Source organism: Protopterus annectens, chromosome 3.part1 (genome assembly GCF_019279795.1).
Source record: "Protopterus annectens isolate FY-2018-M chromosome 3.part1, PAN1.0, whole genome shotgun sequence".
NCBI lineage: Eukaryota > Metazoa > Chordata > Ceratodontiformes > Protopteridae > Protopterus > Protopterus annectens.
Window position 1 is genome coordinate 1,851,272,450 of NC_056732.1, and position 26,140 is coordinate 1,851,298,589.

General features: G+C 41.9%; 1 protein-coding gene across 1 annotated transcript in view; it reads left to right on the top strand.

The window, feature by feature from the left end:
- Positions 1 to 22,958: 22,958 nt before the first annotated feature.
- The window catches only part of LOC122798761 (zinc finger protein 300-like), a 282,364-nt gene continuing 279,182 nt past the window's right edge, over positions 22,959 to 26,140 (top strand). The window contains exon 1 of the mRNA XM_044067868.1: positions 22,959 to 23,074. The gene's annotated coding sequence lies outside the window, so the exon portion shown is untranslated. The remainder of the gene's footprint in view (positions 23,075 to 26,140) is intronic.

The following is a 26,140-nucleotide window of genomic DNA, read 5'->3' on the forward strand; positions in this document are numbered from 1 at the left end:
AACAGTAGAAAAACACACAGAAAACACTGTAAATGCTACAAACAGGCTAGCACACTTTAGTGTGTAGCCTACAACAGTTATACAATACAAAAACGACTAAAAATGATATATAACAAGTGCAAAACTGTAAAAAGCAGGAAGGCAATACAATTAAAACTTTTTAAAGCACAGATCAGTTAGAAATTCGCTTTTTAGGCGGGAAAAGGCAGTCAGAGCAAAAAAACAGAGAAAAAATACTTAAATCTGGAAATGTCTCCCTTGGGTCTCTCTGTTGCCTGTATCACTCTGCAGGACACCACAAGGAGCTGTGCGGAGTTGTATACTCACGCAAAACCACACAAATGTGGGTTTTAAAGCAGGGAAACTGAAAGAGATAGGAAGTGACCAAAACAGCCAGTAAGCTACTAGTTTCAGGGCTGAGACCACTGCTCTGGGGACAGATAGGTTGCTCAAAGCTCCCCACTCTCACTAGTGAACAGAGAAGCTTCCTCCTATCCAAGTAAGGATATGGGCAACACAGGAAACTATACCACAGTCTGGAATTCAGCAAAGCCTGAAATCTGGACTAATCTAGTTCAGCAAAGGCAGGAAAAGAGAATATTTTTTTTCTTTTTTTTCAGGAAACAGCAGAAAAACACACAGAAAACACTGTAAATGCTATAAACAGGCTAGCTACTGTGCCTCAGTCTACCTGTGACATAACAGTGATACCAAGGGTAAACCTACCATCTCCCATCCACTCATCAAGATTCCTCTTGAGGAGAGTCAATGGGTGACTCTCTGGCTAACCTGTACTGGGAGTTTACTCAAGAGTGGGGATGGCTTCTGTGTTATGTATCATTCAGTACAGCTTGTCTTATGTATGTCAGTGCTGGGGTTCAGGTCTCTCATGTGCATAGCTCACTGCCATTCAGATTGTACAAGGTGCAGCATGTTCATTGATTCCAGCTTGGACATGGCTTTATACATCAGGCACAGCTTGCCTCTGGGCGGGCAGTATGGCAGTGTGTGGAGCTGCAGTTTGTTTAATCAGGCAACACATGGCATCTGTTCAAGCTCTTTGATACTCCTGGTGAGGTACTTTTGGGGTCTTTCCAGTTGATGGAGGTGTCTGCTAAATTACATCCCACAGGGGCCATTGTAGTCAATTGTGATGCTGATGAAGGATGACTGCAGAGCCACAATGACCTCCCCTGATCTAGATCTGACTACCTTCATGATTAGGTGGGTATATGGTATGTTTCTGTAACCACTACAGCCACATGCTTGTCCAATGCAAGATATCAATCAACTTGTGTCCCCAGGTCTCTTATTACATCTTAAGTACTTAATGGGTTAACACCTATGTGGTAATTGGTGGGCACTTACTGTATATCCACAGGGGTTGACTATACACTTTTCTGCAATTAGCTTGCTGACATGGCTATGGCACCAGTTGTCTGTTTCTATGTGGCCCTTTTGTGGGATGCTTATGTCAGCTGGAGGGTCAGATATGGTGGCCAGTTTGTAGTCCTCTGCAAACTTGTTCAGACACAGTCCTTCCATGTTGGCCTGTACCTATGGGACATATATACCAAACAAGGGAGGTCTCAGGACCGAGCCTTGTGGGATGCAAGTTGTATCTGGTTTGTAGTCTGACATGGCTGCAGCATTTCTGACCAGTGCCCAGTGCACACAGTTAAATGACTACAGAGACATAAGTGATATAGTGGATCCCCCTCATATTCATACATCTTCCACAGATACACAAGTTGTTCGTAGAAACAGGGAATGCTATGGCAATAAAGACCTGCAAACAGCCTATCAGCAACAAATATTGTGCATCTGACAATTAAACATATGGGTGTAGAGGTCAATACTAGGCTGTTTGCCCTAGGGAATGAAAGCTTACCCAGAGTATGCTTGGCGTCTGCATCCCCAGTACAGTAGGCTACTGTGCCACTGTAAAGTAGGTCACATAAAGCACCGTTTGTGGCTAGTGTGCTGTGCCTCCATCAAGCAGGGACACAGTGGAGATCCCAGGGGTTGAATTTGCTATGCCACATCCATGTTGTTGGTGTATGCTGGAAGAGGGTTGGTGAGGACCTCTAACAGTAAGTGGGTGTCAATAACAGACTGAGGGGAGCCTTATCTGCAGTGTCTAGACAATTTCACTGTCAACACGTTGTCGTGATGATTATGAGGGATTGAAGTGTCATGCCAGTACTGTTCAGAGATGTCCTCCCTCTGTGGGCTACTGCTCTGCAATGTATTAGCTCACTCCATCTGTTGGACAGCTCATGTATGGCTGGTGTACACCTGACAGGGTGTCCTGTTGTGGATGAGTCATGGGTATATTTGGGATAGCATGATCAATGCAAACCTTCCACATGCTCATAGAATGCAATTGTCAAGGATTATGCAGAGTGGCCTGTATACTCCCCCAGCATGGGTCCTTTGAAGTCTTCCACCACAGTCTTCACAAGTGCAAAGTCTGCTTTTGATAAATACACTTTGTTTGCAGTGACAACCTTGCCTGGGGGTGGGGATGGGATATGAATGTCCAGGGAAAGGTGGGTATGGTCAGATATCAACAATGGTGGTCTTCCTCTGGTGTGGAACAGTGAGTACCCATGTTGCAGATGGTCAGGTGCAATATGTATTCCCCCTTGTGGCTGTGGTGAGTGGTCCTGCCATAGCACATGGACTCACAAATTGTAGTGGCTGTAGGGTAATGTTGAAGAGGCTTGAGTAGTTCCCACACACAATATACCTGTACCTGATGTTAACAACTGGAATGGTGTATGTGAACACCTTCATATCTTGGCACTGTTCCCAGGGAAGCAAAGTGTGTGTCCCGGATGTGGGAGGGGTGGTCTGAACTGGTTGTGTTGTGTGTTACAGGTCCTGTGGCCACGAAGCATTGTATAAAACATAACCTGCCAGTGCTGATGTGCATATCTGACCCTGAAGTAGGTGGCTGCAAATGCATATATATGCTATCCCCCACCTGACAGGTAGTAATAGATGTACATACCTCTGTATAAATAATGATGTCAACACCCTATAAATACTGCAGGTGCAGAACAGATGCCCAGTAATTCGGATAGTGCGCTCTGCTAATGCATCTCCCTCAAGTGGCATAATATAGTTAGCTAGGGGTTTGAATCCTGCAAATGCTCAGTGTGTGTGTGTGTGTGTGTGTGTGTGTGTGTGTGTGTGTGTGTGGGTGAGCGGGGTTGGTGTGTGTGCAATTCTGTGTGAGAGAAATGTCCCTTTTGGCAACTAGGAGAACACACTACAGGATGCACATTCCCCTTTCTAAACACTGATGATGTCAGCACCCTATAAGTACAGCAGGAGAAGGGAAACCTCCCAGTAATGCGAATAGCGTGCTCCGCTAATGCCTCCGTCTTGAGTGTCATAACATAGTTAGGTAAGGGTTTGAATCCTGCAAATGGCAAGTGTGTGTGTTTGGGTGAGGGGGGTTAGTGTGTGTGCAATTCTGTGTGAGGGAAATGTCCCTTTTGGCAACTAGGAGAACACACTACAGGATGCACATTTCTAAACACTGATGATGTCAGCACCCTATAAGTACAGCAGGAGAAGGGAAACCTCCCAGTAATGCAAATAGAGTGCTCTGCTAATGCGTCCGCCTTGAGTTTCATAACATAGTTAGGTAGGGGTTTGAATCCTGCAAGTGTGTGTGTGTGTGGGGGGGGGGAGGTGGAAGTAGGGTGTGTGCAATTACATGTGTGAGAGAACTAACCCTTTTGGCAACCAGTACAACACACCAGCTGCTGCATATTCCAATCTCTACACAGAGATTATGTCAGCACCCTACAAGTACAGCAGAAGAGGGCAAATCTCCCAGTAATGCAAATAGCACACTCTGCTACTGCGTCTCTCACTACTGTCATAGCACAGTTAGTTATGGCTTTGAATTCCACACATGCCACGTGTGTTTTTGTCACACAGAATGCCCATGCGTGTCGGTTGTTGTTCACAATAATGCATGACATTGATTAAACCAGTAATGGCAATGGACACAGATGATGTATGTGTGTGCCAAATACACATATGTACCTGTGACCTTCAATAGTTCCCATGTCTGATGCCTGCCACATGTGAATACATGGTATTTGCACTGGATAACATTATGACTGTGGTCTTCTGTGCGGGTGCTGCATGTGGTATGTGTATGTACAGTGTGAGTTGTATATGGTATCATCCTAGCAGCGAGGGATACACATCTGGTCTGGGGCATATAGTCTACATGTTGTTGATGAACAGGTGCTGCATGTTTTCACCTGTTGTGGGAGTGGTAACAAGTTGTTCCATAGCAATGCAGTGACTACATGCTAGGAACCTTTCAGCTAGGGTGTTGTAGCTACAGTAATTCATCAGCATTCAGTAATACTTCAGCATTCTTGGTGAGGGTATGATGCCAACCAAGGTCAGGGTCATACCAGCCTGTGCCACATGCTCAGAGAGCCCTTCTATGTTCCCTATCATGTAGTCCAGGGAGGTACATCACAGGTCAGCCATAGTGGCATGGACAATGACTGAGTCATATGTGTCCATGCCTCTGACTGTACCTGCCAGGTCATACAGATCAGTGTCTCTGGCCATGGACATGGTACCTGTACCTTGCAGGGGTGCTACGGACCATATCCGGTACCAATCCAGACTGGGTACTGCCATCAGAAGCAGGTGTTCATTGACTGGACACAGATCCCTGTTGGGCCTGTCCAGAGCCACGTGCACGTGGTCTCCTGGGGCGGTCTGATGACAGCACAGACCCAGCATTGCTGGGGCTGCTGCTGGCACTATGGGGGCGGCCGCGGCCCTGTTGTTGTCCGCGACGACTGCCAGCTGCTGCTGTTGCTGGCATACGCCCACGTCGACGCCTCAACCGTCCACCATTGTCCTGGCTCATGGACATGTAGTTGTGGAACTGATCTAATATGTCTCCACAACGTCTGTCTATGACATCGGTGAAATTACGGATGGCAGCCGCAATGTCACGCATACTGTCAGTCATGGCTGTGCGACATGCTGTCAGCTCCCTCAGACCCTGTCTGGTGTACCGTTCCATACGTGACTGTGCCTGCATGACAGCCCGAAACATAGCTGAGGTTGTAAGACCTCTGTGGGCACGTCTGACAGGGGCAGTATGCCCACGGATGCTCCCACGGGAACCCCTGGACATCTGTCTGTGTGGTACCATCTCAGGGCCATGCCCATGCTGCTGCTGTGTGGGGAAGCATGTGCCACAGATACCACATTACCCTGGTCAGTGCCCACTGTATCCTGCCCATCACCTAGGGACATTGGTGACAAAGGGTGTATTGGCAGGATGACTGTGCGCATTGATGGGGTTGATAGCTGTGTACTGTCAATTGGCTGACCAATGATGGACCCTGGCACACCTTCCTGTGCCATTACACAGATGTCATCATTATCAGTACCTGTGGCACCTGATTCAGGTTCCCTGCTGCATGACACCATAGCAGCACCAGAACCTGTGGGAGGGAAACAGGAAACACAGTTTACAATGTCTACACAATGTTACCAGTGATGCACACATGCACAGGTGCACACATGCACACATGCACAGGTGCACACATGCACACGAGCACACATGCACAGGTGCACACGTGCAAACGTGCACAGGTGCACACATGCACAGGTGCACACATGCACACATGCACACAGTTGCACACTTGTACACTTGCACACAGTTGCACACTTGCACACTACTCAGTATGCGAGATATCAACACACAGACACAGACACACCTGCATGCATACACAGAGCACTACTAAGTGAGCCTAATATTACTATTACTATCAAGACTATTAAAGGTATTGTTAATACACACTCACCAGCATGGATAGGCTGCATTGCTGTTACACCGGAGGGACCTGCAGAAGTGAGGAAATTAATGTCAGTGGGCACAACTGTGCCATTGTTACTGAGTGTGATACAGGTCAGTAGTACAACAGTTGCCTTCCACAGGTCAGCTGCTGATATTGAGAATATCACACTTGCACATTAAATACCCTGATGACAGCTACAAACCAAGGACACACCTCACACATGCATTAACTACCAGTGTACATAACAGTCAACTATACATATGGCATATTACGTGCACGCTCACAGTCTTGGTGCTGTGTGGCTCCATCATCCATCATAATGCAGGTCTGATGCTGTTGTTGTTGTTGTTGGTGGGCAGGAGCCACAACACTTATGAGTAGTCCCTCCAGTCTGGTGAGTGGGGGATGTGTAGCCACCCCACCACCTGTGGCAACCTGTTGCCTGTGGATATCCGACGCACGCTGACGGACATTTCTGATTAAATCACTGCAGTGATGTCATACCTGCTCATATATCCTATTATGCGTGCTTATGTCATTTACCAGACAGACCAGGTCTTGCCACAGTGCAGCCCTCTCCTGCTGATTCTGGCTGGTGGCAGGAAAAGAGTATTGCATAATCCCGCACCAGGCTCTGGTGTATTTCCTCATCCTCAGCTGCAGAGTACGCTGGATTGCGCTGGTGAGCCATGGTCCTGAAAAAGGAACTAACATGATATCAGCAAAATATGTCAGCAGAATTTGGCACACATACTACACATTCTACTTGACTGTTGTGATGCAACATATCTCACATATATAGCATCTGTCTGTTTATTGGTGGATACACATGTAAATGGCCAGGTATCAGTGCTCAGCCAACAACTGTGCAACAGTACCTGGCAGACTCCATACGACATACTACCAAACCCCAGCAGTCAGAACACTGATTCAGGTCCAAAGCACATCCTCACTCTGGGGGTTTGTATCGAGGTACTGTATGGGGTACATCATCAACTACTATGATCTGACTATAAACAAATTGCCCTGGATATACATATCCCACCTCCACCACCAGCACAAATGACTACAGTGAATAACATTTAAAATGCAAACTTTACACTTCGTAACACTGAGATGGTATCCTTTAAGCCCACTGGGCCAGTGGAAGACACAACCCACAATGCTGACTCCTTCACAAATGATTTCTACGGACATCTCTGAGAATGCATGGATCATGCAATCCCATATAAGACCAAGACACTCTCCACAAAGGGAAAGCATCCTGTCTGGTGGACCCCAGCCATAGACAGATTGTATAACAAAAGATGGAAGCTACTGCAAGACAGAGCATAATTCCATACAGGGAAGGCATGTCTGATCAGCACTAGTAAAGAGCTATTTTCTCTCATACAAACATCCATGGGCAACTTTGACAGGGAAATCACCGGGGACACTACAGATAACCACAAGGCCTTCTTCAGTTATGTTAGAAACCTGGTCAGAAACCCTCCAATATGCTCATACTTAGTACACAACAACAAATAATTCACTGAATCCACAGATATTGGCAACATTGTGGCAGACAGGTTCAGTGCAAGTTTCCCCCCTCCCTCTCCCCCAAACTAAGACATACTTATCCCAGCTGAATATAACCTCCCTGTCATCACAGATGTCCAGGTGAGAGCCACCCTCAGAAAAGCAGAAAACACAGCATCAATGGGACCTGATGTTATCCCCGGTTGCATGCTACATGAACTCCAAAAGGAGTTAAACACACATATAGAAGTGCTATGTAACACTAGCCTGACTACAGGATATGTACCTGTACACTGGCGTACAGCAGCAGTGGTTCCACTCCACGAAGGAGGCACCTCTACATACCAATACAATACAACACAATACAATACATTACATTACAATACAATATGCTATTGCCCCTGGGACTACAGCAGCGTACTGTTCTGCTACCCTGACCATTGTGACACATGTGATGTGATGATAGCTGCTCCTGTCAAACAGTTACACAGGGTGACTCATATGGCATATTACCTATCTGAATAACATTCAGCAGGGGTATGTGTGACATGTACTCATGGGGAGTCTTGCTTCTTAATGCTGTGTGGTTTATTGCAGGGTATGTCTTATCAGTGGGTAGGAACCTGTACCTCCACCATGTGCTCTCTACTGTGGTGTCAAGGACGACACACAGCAGTCATTTAGGTTGTGGATGGTGTGAGGTGTTACTATGGTTGTTGGACATCTATCATGGGTGTGTCTTAAGTATGTAAATCCAGGAGTGGTAACCTCTATGTGGGTAGTATGTGTGTACTCTGTGGTGTTGTCAGTCACTGTGCATTGGTAATGTGTTTGAGTGCATTGTCACAGTGTCGTACATGTCACTGTGTTCTTCTCCATATCTGTAGCTGTCATGTGAGGTACATACCGTGGCAGCCATTGTGTGGTGTGGAGGGGTACACTGACCTACATGTCCATAGCTGACACATACCATGTGCAGGTATTCCAGGAATAGTGTGCCACTGTGACTATCATTGGGGGGACTATTGTACATATTTATGACCCTGTTCACCCCTGACACATGCAGTGGTGGGCAGCCAATCACATATCTGGTGATTACTGGTGTAGGTGATTTGAAATGGGGTATGATACTCAAGTTTCGACACTGGTGTTCACTCCATGCCTTTGTCACCAGGCACCTGTTGCAATACATCTGTACACATGTGCCTCACTCAGGATATATATACAGCTCTCTCTCTCTAGATATATATATATATATATGTATATATATATATATATATATATATATATATATATATGTATATATATATATATATATATATATATATATATATATATATATATATATATATATATATATATATATATATATATATATATGTCTGTATACATATACACATATATATATTGATGTACATATATTGCTATAGATATGGAGAGAGGGGGGCAGTGTGACAGAGAGGGGTGAGAGTGACAGAGGGGGTGGGACAGGAGGAGTGTGAGATCATCATATACAGTCATATCTGTAGATAGTCAGATCTGTCTGTCTATGTATATGTATCTACATATATCTATGTATGTGTGTATTACATATATATGTTTCTACATATTCTATCTATCTACATCTGTCTATCCCTCTCTATGTATGTATACATATATGCATATTATATATATGTATATATATATATATATATATATATATATATATATATATATATATATATATTGACATACATACGTATCCATATGATAGATAGATATATCAACATGTTTGTTTACAAAACTGTATAAACACACTAACATACTGATAAACATACATAACTGTGAAACCTACTTTGTACATTGCACTACAACCTACATTGATATGTGCACATAGATGCCCTCACATACATTTGTATGTACAGCCTTCACTGATAGTTGCTGTATGTCCCCTGCCCTATGCACATCTTCATATACATATAGATATAGACCAATGACACATATGGAAGGTTCACAGTATGTAGACTTTTAAAGTATTACTTTACATTACCTGTGTTTGTCACAGCTGCTTGCGTTGCCATTTGGTTTGGTGTCCTGCTGCTGCTCCACTTGGCAGTTGTCAGCTTTTGAGTGGGTTTTGATGACTGTTTTTGTTTGTGTATGTTTCTCTCTCTCTCTCTCTCTATCTCCCTACCTCCACAGGGTGCAATGAAAGTATTGCATGTGTGGACTGGGAGTACAGCATGCTTTTGTAGGTATCTGCATATGTCCATGTGATAGCCTCTGCACCAATTGTTAGCCAGCATTTGCTAATTGCATGCAGCCAGTTGTGTATTGATTGCAGTTCTCACTGTGATTCCAGGACAGTGCTATAAAAAGGTATGTGAGATAGGCATAGCCCTTTCAGAGTTTAAGGGCAGAGACCATGCTGGTATGCTGTGGACACTGTTCTGTGAGTGTAAAGGTTAGTATCTCTCCCATATTTCTGGCTGTGTTGTAGATTAACATTTCTCCATTCATTTCTCCAGTTTCCTGTACTAAGTGTGCATGTACACTGACACCTAAGACTACTACTACTGTTAATGTGGGTGTGTGTGCTTTCCTGTGGGACATGTGGTGTAACTGGTATATCGCAGTGGCTCTTGCACTTTCTTGCTATGGCTTCAATATTTGCCCTTTACATTCACTACTTGTATGCCTGCTAGGTGTCTTGACTGTAGTGTGTTGCTGTGGCTTTCCTATTTTCCATGTACATTCACACCTTGGAATGCTTGCTATATCTGCTAGGGTGTTACTGCATGCAGTGTGGTCTGGCCATAGTGTGGGCCTTGACATCTATTAGGGTATTTGAGTATGCTGCTGAGCAGGCCCCAGAGACTCTCAGGTGCATCTTCTATCTGCCTCATGGAATGGTACATATCAGTGGGGTACACCCATTAAATTGCCTTGTATTCTGCAGTTGTGACTGTGGGTTAGCATGAGCATATGTATTACTGCACTATTTCCGACAGGCAAGTGGTGCATACTTTCAGTACTTCATAGTTACCATTGCATGTGTTGTAACACCTTTCTGCCTACTGTTTGTGCATTTCACAAGGAGTCCGTGGGGCATCCCTGTAACTCAGTCACCGTTGGTATGTCTAGGCTCTTAACTATTCAAATATGGCAGTGTCAGACCTCTCAAGTGTACAGATATTTGCAGGTTGTCCACATTTTTGCCTCATATTTTGGTCCATATCTCATAAACAGCTTTTTCTGGCAAATCACTCTGGGCTCAAGTCAGACTATAGTGACAAACATTTCAATTTCAGACTTCATACCCTTCCAAACATCCAACATAATGCAAAACCTGTTACTCTCTCAACTGTCTAAGTTTGTTGGAGCAATATTTGGAATGTGTCCCTGTTTTCGGGCCTTTGCTCCACATTTTTTATTACTTAGTCCGGATGTGCTCCTGTAAGAGGTTGTGGGGTATGGGCAGTGATTATCCTGCTGTGAGTATATGTGTGGCTTGCAAGGTGCTACAGTGACATTATTACCTACTAGCTACCAACTAGCATGGCTGTTTCTCTTCACACACTACTATTATAGAAATCCACTACATTTGACAGTAAATATACATGACATGCTTAGTGTACTACACATCCTATATTCCCTTTACATTCATTCCTACTATTACATGATATATTTATTGTAACACAATGTTCTTATATAACAGTCATGGCTTAGTGGTAAGTCATGCAGACTACTGTTTCCAAGGTCCTGGGTTCGGGACTGACAGTGGGATTTTATTTTGCTTTTTAGCAGACTACAGGCCTTGTCATTCAGAGTGACTAAGGCACTTTTAAGCAGTTATAACCGGGTTAGCGCTGGTTTGCGTGGAGCTCACGCATGCGCACTGGTGTTCAGCTCCGCGCACACCCGCTTACAACTGCTTAAAAGTGCTTACTCTTGTGCACACCCGCGCTAATTTCTTTGAAAGAAATGAAAATGGGTAGACAGGAAAGTGGTGAAAAAGGGGTCACAAAGAGGGTAAGACAGTAGGGAAACAAGCTCAGGTTTTGCAGGAGGGATGTAGGTAAGGCCCTCAGCTGCCCATTTCTTCATCAGCAACAGCTGTGCATATGTTTGTAATTTGGTGGGACATTTGAAACCTTCCACCCCTGAGAGAGGTGTAAGGACAGAAATAATACTTGTTGTACAGCCAATTGTAATTGACAGTTTCCATGTCCAGCAGACATGTGTGCAAAATGGGCAGCTATGTATGGGGCGTAATTTTTTTGTGGGTACAGAGTGCCCTTTTTTTTTTTTTTTTTTATTTATTTGAGAGTGGTATGTCAGGTACAGGAAGACGGTATAGCTGGGGAGGTAGGTGGGGTAGGTTAACAGACAAGACAAACAAGATGCATACAGGGGCAGTGTATGACACATGGGGGGGGTTACACAATTGACGGGGATGGATGTTTGGATATCTAGAGCCCATGAGCCCACAGATGGCAACAGTGGAACTGATATCCCCACCCATGGGCAGTTGCCACTGTGCCTTCACTGCCCAGGACGGGGTCGTGCTGGGAGCTGTGTAGGCTGGGCAGCAGGCATGCCCGTTAGTTGTGCCACCTGTGCCTCAAGCTGGCTTAGGGGCCCAAGAACAGCTTCCCGGATCTCCCTACACACCACAGTCCGCACGTTATGGAGGGTGAGTGGATGTTCTCCTCCAGCCACGCTTGCAGAGGGGGGACGAGCCCCATCCCCTGCAGCGCTTCCACCCACAGGTGGCACAGGGCCACCGGAGGAGGGTCCAGACTGGGCTCTACTGCCAGGTGCACTCGCCAGCTGAGGAGGGAGAGGTGGGTCCGCTGGAACCCGCCTTCCCTGTCATCCTATGTTTTGCATTATGTCATGACAGTTTGGGTTAGTAACGTACAATACCATTCACAATTAGTTGTATCAGCATGCATTAGTATTCCCATTAACCAAACACCCAGATATTCAAACCATTGAACAGCAAACATAACACATGCATATTTTGAACAGCAATACACAGTCCAACATGCAGGGTTGATTGATGGCAACAAACCATCAGGTTTGGATGTATGAACAGGGCAGATGCATCAATGTACATGCAAATATGTATGAACCAACAGGACAACTGTCCAGTGGTGTTAATTGTGATTGCACATACCAATTTCACGTGGAATGGATTATATGTGGTTATAGGGTAGGGTGAAGAAAATTTAATTAACAACTTCAAATACCAATACATATGCTGTACATTTCTAATAGCTGCAGATATATACACACTACAGTTCTGCCTACAGTTTCCTATGTGATAACTACTTCAAGTTGGTGATAGGAATGTTACTGCTACATCAATATACATTTTCATTTTTATTCATACACATTCATATCTGGCTCTGTTCAGCTACATCATCCTGCTACATTTTCTTTATATAGCTATAGACAACTGTGGATGTTTGGTATTTCAGACAACCATACAATCTGCATATTGCAGACTGAGAGCAACATATCCAGATTTTGGGATACACATTCCAGCTGCGGTACCATTTTCAGCACATGTTAGTGTTTGGTTCTGCCTGTCATATTCATTTCATTCTGTACTGACTGCAGTATACTTTATTCAGGAGTTAGTACTACTTTATTGGTGGATTCATAACTCTTTCTCACACTCTCTCACTTGTTTTATTTTTACAATTCAGGATGGTACTTAATTCTAGGCTTTATTGACATGTTTTACCTGTAGTTCTAACAATCTTTTCCAACAGTGTCACTTCTGTCATGTTTCTGTATTTCAACAGGGATATATTTCACACGTGTTTTACTCAGCTTCTGCAGTTGTACTTTTCAGCCTGCTGCAGGTTATGTACTATTATATTACAGGTGGGACATCTTTATTTCAGACTTGTTTCATTTTTATGTTTGGATTACAGGCTGCATCACACTTTTGTAATCAAGCAATACTTGCAAACCCTCTTACACTGTTACTTGCACATTTTATTAATTAGTGACTACACTGCACTCTTTTGCTAACTGTCATACATATATATTTTTTTACAGTTACAGGGAGAGGATTACTGACCTGCCTGGTGGCGCAACCGTGCTAGCCTATCGTCATAGGCTCTACGGTTCGCAGAACGGACACCTGCAGCTGTAATATAAATAAAGTAATATTGGAATACACATCTCCATAATATCAGCTAGGTTAATTTCTTACATAAATAATTACATGTAACTTACTCAGTAGTGGGGCGTTGGGCATTTGCCAGGCCTCCTGTATCCAATGGTTCAATTGGTCCTGCTTCTGTCTCTTCAGGTCCGCATGGTGGTGATGGACCTGCTCACCAGTCCTTGGTATCCCTGTGGCACTGATGAGATCATGAGCCAACCGGTCCCACGCCTCAGCCCCATATGCTCCCCACAGGACCTGGCCCTGCATGAGTTGGGCCTCATGACTGTGGACAAGGAGCCAAACCATATATTTGGACTCCTCAACGCCCCACCTCTGTGCTCGAAAGCAGCTACCCTCACCTACACCTGACATTCTGGCTGCAAGTCGGTTCTACAATCGGTTATGTTGTGTATTCCCGCCTATGGGGCTTATATATGCCGTTTTTTCCGCACTTATCTGTGATTGGCCAATTTGGAATTGTATCAACTTCATAAAACCTGCTTTGTCATGCTCCTCTTTCTATTCATTCCTATATATATGCTATTACTGCATTTCTAAGTGCAACTGTCATGGCTTAGTGGTTCAGTACCTTGACTATGGTGCATGGTATCCTGGGTTCGAACCTGGCCACTGCTTTTTATATTTTATGACTGTCTACACAGGCTAGGAGGTGTGTCTGTGTAAAGGCAGTTTTGTTACAGCTTGCTCAACGTTGCCCATCGGTTAGCTTGTTGGCGCGGCGCGCAGCTCTGCGCAAATGGGGTACGCTGGTTTACGTGTCATTTGGCTGTCAGCATGCATATTACGCTCAGCTCAGCTATGGGCACACAGTTTCAGTGTGTTAAACCACTGCTCACCTACGGGCACTCATTTTACACCTGTTAAACCACTGCTCACCTACGGGCAGATGTACTCAACTTGTTAGACTGTAGCTCAGCTATAGGCACATCTGACATTTTTTTTTATTATCTCACATTTCTTCAAAATATATGGCCCATTTCATTACATTTTACATAAAATATAATTTTATATGTGTACATATATGTCAGGGACTTGTTTCGTGCTTATTTCACTAAAAATAAAAATTGATGTTGTGGGGGCTGGAACCATGACAGCCAACGTCTCTACCGCTACGCTATTGCTTCTTGGCTTACTTTGCATATTTAGTTCTTATATGCTTTTCCACTGACTGCTAACTGTGGCTAAGCTACGGGCATGCCTACGCAAACGAGCGCACTCACGGGCAAACATCTTTACAATTTAAAAAAAAAATATAAGATGTTCATTTCTACATTTTATGTTCGTAGTCTGTGGGGGCATGTGTTGTGTTGTGTTTATTCACATTTACATGGACTCTGTCATGGGGGTTTACTTTCAGGACTTTTACTCTTCTGGGGGCATGTCTGTTTGCAGGGCTCGGCCTACGGACACACCCCCTACTGTCTTCCACGGACCGTGTTAGCCTTAGGTGTGATTCAGCATGCCCTCATGCATATGCATGACATGCTGACGTCACACCGTTTAACTGCAGCCTCCGTGTAAGCCTTGTAACTCTAACATGGAGGCTTCATGAATCCTGCCCAATATGTTTTACATTAAGTTGTTTTTCCACTGTGATGGGTGCAGAGGGCTGATTCAACTCATTTGAGTTGGGAACTGCTGATAGGAGGCTTATTGTGCATTTATTTGATTGTCCTGAGGGCTTAACTGTGTAAAAGTCTTTCATCCTGGTTGTACAAAAGCCCTACTTTTTTGTGAGAATGTGCTGATTTATTCAGAGCTTCCCTGTATCTGGCTTGAACACCTGTGACTACAAGACTTGGATTGCTTCTAAAACCACCTAGACCTACAAATTTGATATAAGTATTTTTTGTGCACGTGCTCTAACTATTTCAGTGCTATACAACACTTATGTGCTACATTTATTGATTTTGTTGAATTTATCACTGTTTTTTAGCCTGCACTTGTTAAAGAAATAACATCTATTTGCTACTGTACTGCTCTTGGGTTGTTTTACCAGTACTCTGATACTTCCTAACCTCTTCTGATACTGCAAAAGCTGTTCCACGTTTCTTAAAATTCTCCTGTGTTTGGAAAAATATTTTTAAGTTTTGCAAAGTTTTTATATGAAGTCCTTCTACATTTGCAGACTTTTTCTACATTTGTGAACATTTCTCCAGGTGTGTGAAGTTATTTCCAAGGATTCCTTAAAGTGCAGGAGTTCTGCCTTTTGTTGTAAAACATTTGTTAACGCACTTGGGCTTAAAACCAGTTCCTTTTACATTGAGTTTTCTGCATTCTGGTGGGAACAGAGGGCTGATTCAACCTATCCAAGTTGGGAACTGCTGATGGAAGGCGTAGTGTGTATGTATCTGATTGGCCTGAGGGTTTAACTGTGTAAAAGTCTTTCATCCTGCTGGTATAAAAGCCTCACCTTTGAGCGTTCCACAAATGCTATTACCAGTGCTTTGTATACAAGCAAACAGTTTAAAATCTTGTATAGGATGACCTTCCATAGTCTTTCGACTGTTCACAGCTACTGAAGGAGCTGGAAGTCTGTGCAGAGGGCAGCACCACTGCAGGGTATCTAATAGTATACAGGTAAAAACTCTCACTTAGACCTTTAAGTGACTATTCTTTATTCCTCCCATCTACTAAGGATCATAAATAATGGATATGCACTTCCCTGTCATTTCTGTTTCTGGGCTGGTGGATATGGGCATCCTGAGGCAGTGTAGTAACTGCCTTATGTTCACTAACAACCATTTAATTTTACAACAGACGAGCGCAGTGTATGAGAGATGTAGATACACATTGTCTTTGGAGGCAAAGCTCTCCCATACGCATGTGAATAGTACAAACAAGGTTTAGTGTTTCACCCAAAACACTCATTACAAACATTAAGTAACAAACACTCAGATACACACATGCGGAGGTACTTGCTTGTAATCTACCTAAACTTCGAAGGCATCCTGTAAGCATCTCTCAGCAGTCCTTTACACTTTCAAAAAAGACAGCACCTCACAAAACATATAACACTGAAAATCATAGTAGCCCCGCTTCTATGCCCATAATGCAGCACACCTCACAAACATTCTAGTTATTGGGGATTCTATTGTAAGACATATTGATGCCCCCCCCCCTTACCAGGCCAAACAAGGAGAAGATCACAGTCTGATGTCTGTCTGGTGCCAGGAACCCCCAGATCACACATGCACTTAAGTCTTTAAATCACAAGTACCAGTATGACATGGTCATAGTCCATGTGGATGTAAATGACCTAAGACATACCTCACTGGACTATATGAAGAGACATAGTGGAGGTCACTGAATGTGTTCCTGGCAGGTATGAATCAAGCCTTGAGTATAATCTTACCTTCAGCAATGATCTTGCTACAGTATCAGCAAAAATGATTGACTTTTTAGGCCGTGCCAAGTTGTGAAACCCTCCAACATAACAAAAATTATTTACAACTACCTAAAGGTACTACTGCTTAATTCTATAAGTTTAAATAAAAAATGCAGTCCTTGGAACCATGAATGCAGTCATGGAGACATGGTTCAGAACCATAGAAAACACCCGAACTATCAAAGGCTACAATGCCTTTCATGCACTACAGTACCCCTCAGCTCAGAATAAAACTAAGGGAGGAGGTGTCTCAGTGTTCATAAAGGACAAGTACACTGTTAGACTGGTCCAACAACATGACTCTCTTAAGATGCTCCATGCTCAACTAACTATTGGTGTGACCCCTATCATATCCTTGCTAGGTACAGATCCCCTAAGATGAGTCTGCTAACCACACCTCCTACCTAAATCTACAGGAATCTCTTAACATTCAGGCTTATGCCATATTTATAGGTGACTTCAACTACCCTCCATAAACTGGGAGACTCATATAACCCATAATTCATTTGCTCTGAGCTTTTTGGACTTCATCAGCACAAACATTGTGGAGCAGCGAGTTAGCTCCCCAACTAGAGGTACAAATGTCCTAGACCTAGCTTTCTTGAACATAGGGTGATGCTGCTCCCTCCTGTGCATTAACTCCTCCCTGGTAAGATAAGACAACAAAATGACCTCCTTTAGCATTAAACATAACCTAGAACCGCGTTAAACTCCATACCTGTTAAGAACTTTTCTAAGACCAATTACCTCAAACTAAATGACAGCATATTAAACTTCCAAGCCTCTCCAAACCTGGGTGATACCAAGTCCTACTCTGAGTTGCATAGAGGAGGCAGTACTTGTCCGAGTCAAACCTATGATTTCTGGCAAAAATAAACCACCCTGGTGGACCCCTAGCATAACTCCACTATTCAGCAAAAGGAAAAAAATCCTCTCCAAAGCCAAGAAGGAACAGACAAAACAGTGCAAAAAGACACTTGCCATCTAAACAAAAAAAAAAAAAAAAAAATAGACAGTTCACCAAATCTGCCAAAACAAACTATGAGGCAAAGATAGTCTCCCTGGTGAAAGATAACCATAAGGCTTCATTTAATTATGTTCATAACCTCAGGGTAAATGGTCAGCAATGTGCTGAGTTAATCACCGTGGCAGCACCTGCACCGCCATCACTTCCTACCACCCCAAAGAATTAATCACAAGCATCCCCCGACCTATTATTACAAGGGAACACGTCTTACTGCACTCACTAAAGCACAGCATCCATGGGCCCCGACAACATTCCAGGATGCTTCTCAAATAACTTAAAACAGAATGTATCAGGGACACTAGAAACCCTCTTTAACCACAATCCCTGGATGGCTTTGTCCCACAGGAATGGAAGACTGCAAAGGTCATCCCTCTGCACAAGGGGGGGGGGTCCCTCAACTGACCCAGGGAACTGCAGATCCGTAAGCTTGACCGGTCTTATCTGCAAGACCATGGAGAGAATTATCATGAACCTGATAAATAATGAGACAGGTACTCACAAAAAACTAGACCAGCCCCACTTTGGCTTTGTCAAAAGGAGGTCTTGCCTGCTCAGACTGGTGAACTACTTTGAAAAAGTTACTAGGGCCATGGAAGAGGGCAAAATTGTATACACCACTTATTTAGACATGGCCAAAGTTTTGACACAATCTCCCAGGGATCACAGATAAACTTACGGAGTTAGGCATAAACCCCTACATTGTCAGATGGATAGCCAGTTGGCTCACTGACAGGACACATGTTGAGTGGATAGGTGAATCCACTTCTGATAAGAAACATTTTACTGGTGGTATCCCACTGGGTTCAGTGTTGGAACCCCTCCTGTGGTATATACTTCTCTGAAGTGAAAGACAATATTTTGGGCCTCTGACTCAGCGTATGATAAAGAATTTTTTAGCATTTAGTCTCAGGCTATGGTTTTGGCACACTCCTAAAAGTAGACCCAGTGCTGAGGGACATAGGAAAACAGATAGGTAGTAACCTACACTTTGAACATCAGGTAGCTACAGTAGTGAGGAAATCTTTCTCTGTGGCTCAACTATGACACCAAAATAAAACGAAGTCACAATGCCATTGTACCCTTATCAGGCCCATAATCGAATATAATGCTCCCTTCTGCATGTACCTAACCAGGGACTTACACCAAATGGAGCAGCCCCAGTGGTTTCTCTCTAAAAATACAAAGGACAAGACACAGGTCTTGTGCAGACCCACTAAAGACCCTATTGATTTTCCTCTGTCTCATATCATTTATTGAGAGGAGACTTATGCCTGACCTACAAGGCAGTCTCTGATCCAGCCCTGATGAAAATGTTACACATTTGCAGGAAAAATTATACACGGGTTAAGCATTCCATGGACCTGAACCTTATTTGTGACTCTAACAGAACATGCCGGAGAGAAGGATTCATCTTCCAAAGGCTGCCTTGCTATGGAATAAACTTCCCATCTTCATAAAATGAAGTCCATCCCTCATTGTCTTCCCTGTCTTTAAAAAGAATTTGAATAAATGCATGGGGAGCCATAAATTCTCTCCTGGGGTACTGCCCATATCCTTTATGGACAGAGGCAGTCTGTAAGATGACTCAGGGCTGCAACACCCAAAGACCCACTACCCTGATACTACTCCATCCCATTGCTGGGGAATTAGGATTCAGTGTTGTCATACCTTGGGTATTACTGGCTGAACCTGTAATTAGCATATTAAATTCATAGATTTGTTTACATAGCCATCAAACTGATTCTACATACAAGCAGCAGTGTAAAGCTTTTTCCAGTGTTGTCATTCAAATTCTGTTGAGCAGAACAGCTGTTTTATATTCCTGATCTGTTTATTCCCCTTGCCTGCTGTATTTTATTTATGAAGTTGTTTCTTCTATCCATATGTTGATAATTAGCCAGTAAATATTTCAGATGCTGTAGCTATTTTTTAAACAGTCAGGTTTTGCTGTGCGGACATAGTGACCCTCCCTGCAATCTGGCAGAGCTTCTCAAAGAGGGCGACTGCATTCAAAAAAGGACCTTGTGACATGCTAGTCTGTGCAGACTGTGAATTCTTGACCATGAATTCTAATATTGACTCTGACAAGGAATTGAAATGAATAGTTATTTTCTCATTTGTAAGTACAGCTCTGACTGAATTTAAAACATTTCTGGAGTGCATGTTTCCCATTTTAGTTGAATCCAACAACATATTTTATTTAACCTACTTCCCTCAGCATTTCTGTTAGATTATTTCTGGGAATCCTGCTACCTAGACTACTGTCAGTGAACATGCTTGTTGCATTTTTGCATGCATTTCTGGATGTAGTACTTGCATTACCAGAACTAATGTTTATACACCATTGTCTGTTGGTTTCTGTTATACTGAACTTAAACACATTCATCATGTAATAAGTTAGTCAGATACAATTATGGCCTATAAATTATAATAAGATATCAAACTCCTTGAATAATATTAACTGATTAACTCAGAGTTTCATTTAACAAATATGATTTTGGTTCTAGAACTTTAGAAACTGTTTTAGTTACAACTATTGAGTCTGTGGCCAAAGTAAAACATGGTGGGATCAACCATTAACAAATTTCCTTTTGGGTGGAGTTTGACCTTAACCAAAGTATGCAAGAAAAAGAAAAGAATTTTCAAACTTTATAAATAATCACCAGACAGAAGACACAACTGTAGATTAAATCAGATTTGTAAGGAATTAAAGGCAAACATTAAATCAGATAAAGCAGTATATGAAAATAAATTTGTTATAACACCAAATATTAAGAACTATTCCAAGTAAGTTAACCTAATAACCAATATACATCCTTCACTAAGCTCAATATCAAATAATGGGGTATCACAAGCAACCTCAAGGTTTATAACTAGTGAATGTAATAAATAGTTTGTCAATAGGCATAAAAATTCATACATACATACATGTGTTTACCAGGAAAGGCCTGGGGAGAAAAGCTGCAAGATATAAAATAGACAAGAACGTTTACATGAGAACATTATTACAAAGACAAGTTGGTCCTTATGTAAATAAAAATCTTACCGACATTAATTAAGGAGAACGTGAATATTTTTTCCAGTGTATACAAACATAGTGACAAAAAATAGGAGTGTAAAAGCTGAGTAAAATACAAATAGACATAATAGTATTTTATCAGGTTTAAAGTACCATTGGATAGGAGAATAAAACAGAACTGAACGTATAAGCCAAAATGAGCAGAAGAAGTGTATCCTTCTATGAAATATGTAAACATTGTTCACAATATGCAGCTTCTCTCATGCCTTTTGGGATCGGATGCCAGTGTAAAGATGTGTTTTATGGTATACCAGTAGAATGCCCTGTAAATTATGTCCTTCACATAAAACATTAAATGGACATTGTATCTGCCTGAGTTGGTACTAGATCAAATGGATATAAAAGATCCTACAACTCCTGTTAAAAAGAGTAGTGGAATTTATGTCCTGGCTAAATTTTCCCTAGTCAGTATAAATACCATCTCAAATCTTCCCTGCAAAGAAGCATTATATCTAAGGGGATAATTAGGTCAAGAAAAGTGTAAGTACGCTTAAAGAAGGGAAAATGTTGAGCCATTTTGGAGATGTCGGTATTGGCTACAAACTGCAAAAATAGCCATTTGTTTGGGACAGTACTTCTGAAAATGCTAAGTTGTTAATTAATTTACTTAGGGTGTGTCTTCTGTGAGTACTATATGTTTTGAATTTGTCAGTGTCTGTAGATTTCTAGGTATTTGTCTTAACCAAGTTCTTTAATTGAAGTCCTAGTTGAATTGGTATTTAACAAGCCTTTGGAGTATGTTAGAATGGAATCAGATCTTGGAACCTAAGGGCTGTGAAAAAAATGGGCATTAGCAATTCTTTGTGTAGGCTTTTCCTCACATTTAATGCTTGTTTCATGAACTGCATTGGATCATATTTTCTACAAAATGCATTTCTCATAGCTCCCAGAAGTGAGTACAGGGATTCCTTACTCAGTGAACTGTCTGTCTGCTTGCTAAGGAGTGAACAAAATGTGCCCCGTGCTTTCTGTTTTAAAGATAACTTGTGATATATGCTGACCACTTGGACACATGATTCATCTTAGGACAACTACCTTACCTCATCCTTCTATAGTTAAACATGAATCTCCTGTCTTCCTCCTAGTGGTTCTGTGAGCCCAAACTGCCTCTTGGTCTGGAATACACTTCCTGCAAGTATCAGGACTGTTCCACGTGTTATTTCTTTCTCACACACACTTCATGCAGCACACCTTACTGAGAAAGGTAAGTACTGAACCTGGTGCTACTTATGGAACTCTTACACTGCTCTGAAATAGCTATTTACTTCATGTCTCACTGCCGATTACAGTTTCACTGACATCAGGGTGTTGGATCGTGACAGAAGTTTGATTGTGTGAACATTGTACGGTGTTGGTATGTTTTAGTATTCTATGTGCCTCTTTACCTAATATACTTTAATATATTGATCTCTTGTTAGACTGAGATTTCCTTTCCGTATAGTTTTCACTATATATTTCTGTACTATACAACACTTAGTATATTTTCTTTATGCAGCTGACTCTGGGTCAGACTGAAGCAGTTGTTTACATCGCTATATTTGCTGAATTACCAAATGTAATAAATAAGAAATAAATACTGGTGGAGCTATATGTTTTTGAGTCTGGATGCTACAAAAGTAAATACTATAAAAAGTTAATGTATTTACACACACACACACACACACACACACACACACACACACACACACACACACACACACACACACACACACACACACAATAAAAGTTTAACAATATGGAAATTGCTTGAGATGACTTGTATTCATGCAAGGTTTTCATTCTTGCTTTATCATTTTCCTTCAGCTGTATTTTGAGAACAACCCATTGTAAACCTAAGTATTCCCAGAAGAATACAGTTTATCTTTAAATTTCGTTTCATTTTAATTTGTAGGGTACAGCATCCCAGTGGACCACCTTTGGTCATTTATTTTGAAAGATAAGATGTTTCCATCTGATAATGGTGACAGAGGAATGAATTTGCAGCAAAATCAGCTTCCTGGTAACAGAATTATCAGTAAGTACATGAAATATATTCCATTTGTTAAAATTTTCAATTAAGTGTAAATTAAGAGTCTGGAGGAAGTATAGGAGGGAGTATTCTGCACAGACTTATATTCATAAAAGTGTTAAGCAAGTTTTTACATTAAAGGAAGTTAGACCTTGGAAAAACAGAACACCACGTATAGATAATACTATTTGTTATAAGAAGAAAATGTAACGAGCATTTGGAGAACATAGAACAAAGAAATGAGATTTTGGAAACTGATGATAAAAGGATATCAGGTAATAAAATGGGATGAAGCTAGACAAATTCTTGGGGTTACTGAACTTAAATCAGCTTGCATATACAGATCTAATGTTAGAGCTCAAGGAAGATATATTGAGGTTAGATGATAATTTTGTTAAACCAGGAGTAGTAAATTGTATAACTTAGGCCAGAGCAGGAATGGCACACCAGAAAAGAGTAATAAATGGGACATATAAAACAATGTTAGAGCTGAGAAAACAGTACAATACAAGGGTAAAAAGTACATGGAGTGAATGATTGATTAAATAAAGATGCTGCAGATGATCACTGGAGGAGAAATTTGTCTTAATCCCAGATATGCATTTAAATCAAGAAATCATAGAAGTTTTGCATGGAAATGTGTGGACAAGTTTTTCCACACCCCTATGAGACTGGAACAAATATTCCTGCAGACAAGGTGTATATTAGAGATATGATAGTCAAGAAGGAGTTTCTGGGGGGGGGTATATATTTTCAGAATGTGTGGAGTTACTTTGTTACAAAAATGATCTGAATAATATGATTAGTCTTATAACCTCAGTATAGAGATGATGATGCTGAGTTGGTGTAAAATAGAACACATTAAAGGGGTGAAGGCACTGCTAACTTTAGTGTTGGTAGTGACTAAGAAAGATTTAACTAGAAAATGGACAATTAAAAACAAACCATCAATAAGAGATGTGAAAATGTGACTACAGAGATTAACAATATGGAACTGAAAACTTTTGGAAAGCAGCAACAGAAATAGTTAAAAAAATGGACTGTATGGGATTCAGTAAAAGAAACTGAGCTTGATGGGGGACATTGACAGGCACAAAATGTCTAAGATGTTTATCTATTTAATAAAGTAGGCTGCAGTACAAAGAAAGCAGTCAGTGGTCTGGTTAGTTGTTAGGTGTGCAATGAAATGAAAAACAGTGTGGTTACTAGTTTAATCCTTCATCTCAAATTAAATAGATGATAAAACACTTAAACTGCAGGTGGTCATGCACATGCTCCTCACCAGGGGAACTCTGTTTTTCTTTGCCAGTCCATATCCCAAACTCCACCCCTTCTATACAGAATATCTTTATACAATTCCTTCTCAGTTATCTTCCTGTCTTAGTCCCTGCTTTACATTTCAATTTCTTTCTAACCTTCCCATTTTATCCATCTCCTTCAAATACTTACCCCAACTCTCTTATAACCATGTTCTGCATCAGAAATTATCCTAGTATTCTTACCCCACTGTTATATAACCAGGTTCTGTGTCAGTAAGTGCCCTAGTATTCTTACCCCACTCTCTTATAACCAGGTTCTGCATCAGTAAGTACCCTAGTATTCTCACCCCACTCTCTTATAATCTGGTTCTGTGTCAGTAAGTACCCTAGTATTCTTACCCGACTCTCTTATAATCTGGTTCTGCATCAGTAAGTACCCTAGTATTCTTACCCCACTCTCTTATAATCTGGTTCTGTGTCAGTAAGTACCCTAGTATTCTTACCTTACTCTCTTATAACCAGGCTCTGCATGCATCAGTAAGTACCCTACTATTCTTACCTTACTGTCTTATAACCAGGTTCTGCATCAGTAAGTACCCTAGTATTCTTACCCCACTCTCTTATAACCAGGTTCTGCATTAGTAAGTACCCTAGTATTCTTACCTCACTCTCTTATAACCATGTTCTGTATCAGTAAGTACCCTAGTATTCTTACCCCATTCTCTTATAACCAGGTTCTGTGTCAGTAAGTACACTAGTATTCTTACTCCACTCTCTTATAATCTGGTTCTGTATCAATAAGTACCCTAGTATTCTTACCCCACTCTCTTATAACCAGGTTCTGTGTCAGTAAGTACCCTTGTATTCTTACCCCACTCTCTTATAACCAAATTCTGTGTCAGTAAGTACCCTAGTATTCTCACCCCACTCTCTTATAATCTGGTTCTGCATCAGTAAGTACCCTAGTATTCTTACCCCACTCTCTTATAACCAGGTTCTGTGTCAGTAAGTACCCGAGTATTCTTACCCAGCTCTCTTATAACCAGGTTTTATGTCAGTAAGTACCCTAGTATTCTTACCCCACTCTCTTATAACCAGGTTCTGTGTCAGTAAGTACCCTAGTATTCTTACCCTAACTCTCTTATAATCAGGTTCTATGCCAGTAAGTACCCTAGTATTCTTACCCCACTCTCTTATAACCAGGTTCTGTGTCAGTAAGTACCCTAGTATTCTTACCCTAAATCTCTTATAACCAGGTTCTATGTCAGTAAGTACCCTAGTATTTTTACCCCACTCTCTTATAACCAGGTTCTGTGTCAGTAAGTACCCTAGTATTCTTACCCCACTCTCTTATAACCAGGTTTTATGTCAGTAAGTACCCTAGTGTTCTTACCCCACTCTCTTATAACCAGGTTCTATGTCAGTAAGTACCCTAGTATTTTTACCCCACTCTCTTATAACCAGGTTCTGTGTCAGTAAGTACCCTAGTATTCTTACCCTAACTCTCTTATAACCAGGTTCTGTGTCAGTAAGTACCCTAGTATTTTTACCCCACTCTCTTATAACCAGGTTCTGTGTCAGTAAGTGCCCTAGTATTCTTACCCCACTCTCTTATAACCAGGTTCTGTGTCAGTAAGTACCCTAGTATTCTTACACCACTCTCTTATAACCAGGTTCTGTGTCAGTAAGTACCCTAGTATTCTTACCCCACTCTCTTATAACCAGGTTCTGTGTCAGTAAGTACCCTAGTATTCTTACCCCACTCTGTTATAACCAGGTTCTGTGTCAGTATTCTTACCCCACTCTGTTATAA